Source organism: Lolium perenne, chromosome 2 (assembly GCF_019359855.2).
Source record: "Lolium perenne isolate Kyuss_39 chromosome 2, Kyuss_2.0, whole genome shotgun sequence".
In the NCBI taxonomy this organism is placed as follows: Eukaryota; Viridiplantae; Streptophyta; class Magnoliopsida; order Poales; family Poaceae; genus Lolium; species Lolium perenne.
The window spans coordinates 251,663,986-251,671,202 of NC_067245.2; the positions used below are offsets into that span (position 1 = coordinate 251,663,986).

The 7,217-nt window shown below is 46.4% G+C and overlaps 1 long non-coding RNA gene across 1 annotated transcript; it reads right to left on the reverse strand.

Moving 5' to 3' along the window:
* Window positions 1-5,198: 5,198 nt before the first annotated feature.
* Window positions 5,199-6,026, reverse strand: LOC127335600 (uncharacterized). The gene is made up of 2 exons (XR_007872904.1): window positions 5,421-6,026; window positions 5,199-5,344 (listed from the first exon to the last, which is right to left on the reverse strand). It is a non-coding gene; the product is annotated as an uncharacterized lncRNA (long non-coding RNA).
* Between the last annotated feature and the right edge of the window lie 1,191 nt (window positions 6,027-7,217).

A 7,217-nucleotide genomic window follows, 5' to 3' on the forward strand; every position in this document is an offset into this window, starting at 1 on the left:
GTTAACTCTTATGCAAGACTTATTGATGCTTGTCTTGAAGTACTATGCATGAAAAGTCTTTGCTTTATGATTCACTTGTTTACTCATGTCATATACATTGTTTTGATCGCTGCATTCGCTACATATGCTTTACAAATAGTATGATCAAGGTTATGATGGCATGTCACTCCAGAAATTATCTTTGTTATCGTTTTACCTGCTCGGGACGAGCAGAACTAAGCTTGGGGATGCTAATACGTCTCCGACGTATCGATAATTTCTTATGTTCCATGCCACATTATTGATGTTATCTACATGTTTTATGCACACTTTATGTCATATTCGTGCATTTTCTGGAACTAACCTATTAACAAGATGCCGAAGTGCCGATTCTTTGTTTCAGAGTTTTGGTTTCAGAAATCCTAGTAACGAAATATTCTCGGAATTGGACGAAATCAACGCCTGGGGTCCTATTTTGCCACGAAGCTTCCAGAAGACCGAAGAGGAGACGAAGTGGGGCCACGAGGTGGCCACACCCTAGGCGGCGCGGCCCTGCCCTGGCCGCGCGGCCCTATGGTGTGGGCCCTCGTGCCGCCTCACGACCTGCCCTTCCGCCTACTTAAAGCCTCCGTTGCGAAACCCCCGCATGCCGAGAGCCACGATACGGAAAACCTTCCGGAGACGCCGCCGCCGCCGATCCCATCTCGGGGGATCCAGGAGATCGCCTCCGGCACCACGCCGGAGAGGGGAATCATCTCCTGGAGGACTCTACGCCGCCATGGTCGCCTCCGGAGTGATGTGTGAGTAGTCTACCCCCTGGACTATGGGTCCATAGCAGTAGCTAGATGGTTGTCTTCTCCCCATTGTGCTTCATTGTCGGATCTTGTGAGCTGCCTAACATGATCAAGATCATCTATCTGTAATTCTATATGTTGCGTTTGTTGGGATCCGATGAATAGAGAATACTTGTTATGTTGATTATCAAAGTTATGTCTATGTGTTGTTTTTGATCTTGCATGCTCTCCGTTACTAGTAGATGCTCTGGCCAAGTAGATGCTTGTAACTCCAAGAGGGAGTATTTATGCTCGATAGTGGGTTCATGCCTCCATTGATATCTGGGACAGTGACAGAAAGTTCTAAGGTTGTGGATGTGCTGTTGCCACTAGGGATAAAACATTGGTGCTATGTTCGAGGATATAGTCACTGATTACATTACGCGCAATACTTAATGCAATTGTCTGTTGTTAGCAACTTAATACTGGAGGGGGTTCGGATGATAACCTGAAGGTGGACTTTTTAGGCATAGATGCATGCTGGATAGCGATCTATGTACTTTGTCGTAATGCCCAATTAAATCTCACTATACTCATCATAATATGTATGTGCATGGTCATGCCCTCTTTATTTGTCAATTGCCCAACTGTAATTTGTTCACCCAACATGCTGTTTATCTTATGGGAGAGACACCTCTAGTGAACTATGGACCCCGGTCCAATTCTCTATACTGAAATACAATCTGTAATATCGTTTCTACTGTTTTCTGCAAACAATCATCTTCCACACAATATGGTTAATCCTTTGTTACAGCAAGCCGGTGAGATTGACAACCTCACTGTTTCGTTGCGGCAAAGTACTTTGGTTGTGTTGTGCAGGTTCCACGTTGGCGCCGGAATCCCTGGTGTTGCGCCGCACTACATCCCGCCGCCATCAACCTTCAACGTGTTTCTTGGCTCCTCCTGGTTCGATAAACCTTGGTTTCTTTCTGAGGGAAAACTTGCTGCTGTGCGCATCATACCTTCCTCTTGGGGTTCCCAACGAACGTGTGAGTTACACGCCATCAAACCACTATCATCAAGCACAGCAGAAACATTATCAATATTATGAGAGTTTTCAGATTCAGCAGTAGTACCAGCAAGTGAAGCTTGTGGCGGTGAAACAAGTTGACTTATCACAGATGGTGAATCAAGAGTAGCAGAGGTACTCAGAGTTGTACCTTTTCTTGTAGTGGATGGTAATATGGCGACTTTAGAATCGCGAGGTTTACCCATGATGGAGAATTTGCAGTGAACAATATCAATCCAAGTGAACTTCCAAATAAAGCTATGCTCCCCGGCAACGGCGCCAGAAAACAGTCTTGATGACCCACAAGTATAGGGGATCGCAGCAGTCTTCGCGGGTAGTATAACCCAATTTATTGATTCGACACAAGGGGAGACAAAGAATACTTGAAAGCCTTAACAGCGGAGTTGTCAATTCAGCTGCACCTGGAAACAGACTTGCTCGCAAGAGTTTATCAGTAGTAACAGTTTTATAGCAGTAGAAGTAGTGAAATAACAGCAGCAGAGTAACAAAGACAGCAGTAGTGATTATAGTAAACAGCAGGATTATAATACTGTAGGCACGGGGACGGATAACGGGCGTTGCATGGATGAGAGAAACTCATGTAACAATCATAGCAGGGCATTTGCAGATAATAATAAAACGGTGTCCAAGTACAAAGCAATCAATAGGCATGTGTTCCAATTATAGTCGTACATGCTCGCAATGAGAAACTTGCACAACATCTTTTGTCCTACCAGCCGGTGGCAGCCGGGCCTCAAGGGAATCTACTGGATATTAAGGTACTCCTTTTAATAGAGTACCGAAGCAAAGCATTAACACTCCGTGAACACATGTGATCATCACATCACTACCATCCCCTCCGGTTGTCCCGATTTCTGTCACTTCGGGGCCATCGGTTCCGGACAGCGACATGTGTATACAACTTGCAGGTAAGACCATAAACAATGAATATCATGATGAAACAATAACATGTTCAGATCTGAGATCATGGCACTCGGGCCCTAGTGTCAAGCATTAAGCATAAAAAGTTGCAACAATATCATCAAAGTACCAATTACGGACACTAGGCACTATGCCCTAACAATCTTATGCTATTACATGACCAATCTCATCCAATCCCTACCATCCCCTTCGGCCTACAGCGGGGGAATTACTCACACATGGATGGGGGAAACATGGCTGGTTGATGGAGAGGCGTCGGTGGTGATGATGGCGATGATCTCCTCCAATTCCCCGTCCCGGCGGAGTGCCAGAACGGAGACTTCTGGCTCCCGAGACGGAGTTTCGCGATGTGGTGGCGTTCTGGAGGCTTTCTGGCGACTTCGACTTCTCCCCGTGCGTTTTTAGGTCTAAGGCAATAAGTAGTCCGAAGGAGGGCGTCGGGGGCTGACCGAGGCCGCCAGAACATAGGGCCGCGCGGGCCCCTCCTGGGCCGCGCCGGCCTATGGTGTGGGGCCCTCGGGCCCCCACCTGGCTTGCCCTTCTGGCTCCGCCAATATTCTGGGAAAATAGGACCTTCTGCATAAATTCCGAGGATTTTCCTGAAAGTTGGATTTCTGCACAAAAATGAGACACCAGAACAGTTCTCCTGAAAACAGCGTTAGTCCGTGTTAGTTGCATCCAAAATACACAAATTAGAGGCAAAACAATAGCAAAAATGTTCGGGAAAGTAGATACGTTTTGGACGTATCAAGGCCTCCCCGCGCCGATCCGCCACCGCCACTAGCTCCGCCTCATCCTCCTAACCCTCCCCGTTGAAGGAATCGACGAGGGGAGTCCGCACCCTGTCCCCGGTGACCTCGCTGTCGCCGCCGTTAGCCCCTCCCCCGAGCCCTCCGTTTTGGCCCGTGAGCATCACAGTGAGCTCCCGGTCTCGCAGCTGCCCTCCTCTTCCTCCCTCCCCTTCTCAAACGCCCACACACCGAGCAACCCGCAGCGCTGCTACGTTGTTCGCCGCCGCGGCCGCTCCGGCGACCTTCGAGTGGTGGCACCGCTACCACTGGAACCGCCGCGCCAGCGTGCATCTAACGCGCCTAGTCGCGCGACCAGGGGTGGCCCGTAGCCGTCGCACCGCTCGCCGTGGTCAACCACCATCGGTTGACCCGGTGGGACCCGGTGTCAGTTTTCTTTTATTTTTATTTTTGTTTTATTTACTGTAAATGTTAAAATCCTGACAATGGACCCCCACTGTTAGAGATTTAACATTTTCTAGAATGTCAGGAAATGATTAAAATTTGTAAAATCAATAACTTATTCATTTTAAATCAGAAAAAATAAAATAATGTATTAAAATGATCAAAAAATAAGATCTATACTTTGGTATACAAATCAAGTTCATTTGAATAACTTATTTTCACGAGTTAGTAGAATAATAAATAACACCCTTAAGTAATGTTCGGGATTTACCGGAATGCCATTCTTCGAGCATTCCAGTCTCGATTAAATCAGTCGGTTGTTTATAGGTTTAATTCTTGCAACTTAAATTGTCAGCCATGATGATTGCTTGCATCAATGCCATGCTTGAATGTTGTTTCTAATTTTCCGGTGTTTGCTTCTTCTCGATAGAGCATGAGTCTAGATCGAGTGAGTCTGGATCGAGGTTGATAACGCCACCGAGCAGTACAACTCCATCGACATTCAAGGCAAACCCTATCCTGGTTCATACTTGTTTTACAAATGCTTTCATTCTGGTTCTTACATATTGCATCCGATTCCACTATCTTTTATCGCTAGGTAGAGTTATACATATGCATGTTATTACCTTGAAGCCATAATACTACTACTCCACGCTCCTAGCATACCTTGGCTAAGCTAGTGTGCATCGCTAGAGCCATTGTATCTGTTGTGCTTATCCATGCTTAGTTCATACGCTTTTACTCCGGTCTTCGGACTGGAGCTTATCATAAATCTAGTATGTTAGGTTGACGTGGAAAGTGTATATGGTATGAGTGGTATAATATGCTTAAAAGGCGTGGGCGTGGACGAGAGGCCACATTGGGATGTGGTGGGTTGTTTTGTTTCTGCCGTCTTAGGACCCGATTTGTTGTCACTTAATCCAAGACTAAGCGTACAACCGCACGTGGAGGTGTGAGACTCCCATCGACTAACTAACTTGCTTAGATCTATCCATGAGCTACATTGTTTGAGCGATCCCTTTGCCATACGCATGGGGATAGAAAAACGTTTGCAAAGAGGTGCATACATACAAGGACGTGACCGGGGTTGGCTGGGGGGTTAGAGTCCCCTGTGGTCAACGGCGGAGCCAGGAATTTGTCACGCCACGGGCGAACAACAAAGGGCAATTTTTTTTGTCTATAATTACCCCAGTTCTAAGGCATAACAGAATATAGCTAATTTAAGCACTCTATTTAATGGTGTTTCAACAATTCAACTCACAACTTCAGATATAATAAAAGGCAATATGTAGCATACATGAAACAAAACTACAAAATATGGTACCAAATGGATGATCAGCTTGTCGAGCCTCCCATGACTTCATCTTCGGTAGTAGAAGAAGCCAGCCCTTGAAATATAAGATGTTGATCGTTCATCAGTACATACAGATAGTTCATAATGGATGCAAAAAAATGAAAACTTACTTCTAGGACGAGGTAAAAGGCCTTTACGAGAGCAATATCCTTGAAATCGCTATATGATCTTTGACTCTTCAATACTAACAAATACATCTCGCTCAATATAACAGACCATTCTGTGATTCATCCAATCATCACCCATCTTGTTCCTCAACCCAGTCTTGATGATGCTCATTGCTGAAAAGGCCCTTTCCACTGTTGCAGTTGCAACTGGTAAAATTAATGCTAACTCAACAAGGCGATAAACCAAGGGGAAAGATGTGTGCATATCAGCTAGAACCATCTTCATGGCAAGATGACCAAGGTCATTACAGTTCATCAAATGAGAATCAGTTCTTGCTTCATGGATGAATGATTCCAATTGGTTTCTAAGGACAAAAGCGACTTCATATGTAGAGAAGTCAGCAACATACATATTAGCAAGCTCAACTAGTTTGTCTTCATCATAATTAGCAAATGAATTTCTAGGATCAAGACAAGCTATGCATCTCAACAATTGAGTGGATCTTTCAGCAAAGCGGTTGTTCAACTCAACAATAATTTGATCATGCAGAACATTGAATATTTCAATTCTGAAATAATGATAATATGTAACCAATTGCCCACCCCAAGTCCTTGGACTCATCAACAAGCAAGGAGAATTTACTATCTCCAATATCCTGAATAATGGCTTTGGTGGTCTCTTCTGCACAAGCCTTGCACAAGTCCAATTGTATCCCATGTGAAGTCAGCTTATGGTTGTCCCCGGCTTCCCCAATCAATTTTTCTGCTATTGGATCTTTCTTTGTGTACCATTCCAGAAGCTCCTTAAAGTTACCCTTATTCTTCGATGTAATAGACTCATCATGACCACGAAAAGCAAGGCCTTGTAGAAGCAAGAACTTGACAACACCCAACATAATCAAGAGACGAGCTTTGTATTTTTCTTGTTCACTATTAGTACCCCGAACAAGCACATGTGGAATATTTTGTCTCTGATTTTTGAAAGCCAAATAATGTTGTCTAGCCTTATTATGAGCACTGTCATGTTTACCAACATGGCGACTAAGAACACTAGGGCCATCCTTCCATGTTTTAAACCCATTCTTGGTAAATGCTTCAATACCATAGTTTTCAGCTCTTGGTTGCTTAAATAGAAAACAGAAAAAGCAAAAGGCAGCCTCTTTATCAACACTATACTCCAACCAACTACGGTGATCATCGTACCAATAGTCATGAAAGCTTCTGTAGCCACTTCCGGCCGGGGCAAAAGGGGAAAATGGGGAAACCTAGCTGGGGCGGCGAGCCGGCGACGTGAGGCTTCCGGCCGGGAGGTGGGCGGCGGACGCGGATCCGCGGAGCGCCGGAGGCTGGAGGGTGGAGGCGGCGGCGCCCGCGGCGGCCTGGAGGGTGGAGGCGGCGGCGCCGTCCCGTCGCCCGTCGCGTCGCTGACTCGCTGGTCGCTGGAGACCTGGAACCTGGAGGCGCCTACTCGCGTCGGCGTCGCGTGCGTACTGGAGTCGCCTCGCGTGCGTGGAGTTGTGTCGCTCGCCTCGGCTGGGCTGGGCTGCGCCCCGGGCCAAATCGTAGATGTAGCCTAGGATTTTTTTCCACGCCCCAGGCCGTGGCCCGTGTAGCCTGGGGCCCAAATCCGCCTTTGCCTGTGGTTAGAGTCCCCTGGGGTTAAAGTCCCTAGGAAACCAACCTCCGCACACAACGAACGGTTCCGCGTCGGAGACGGCCTACTTATGATGGTGGGTTAAAACCTTTTGGTGTGGCTCATGGAATATGTTGACTTAAGGTAAAGGTTGTAGTCGGTCGCTT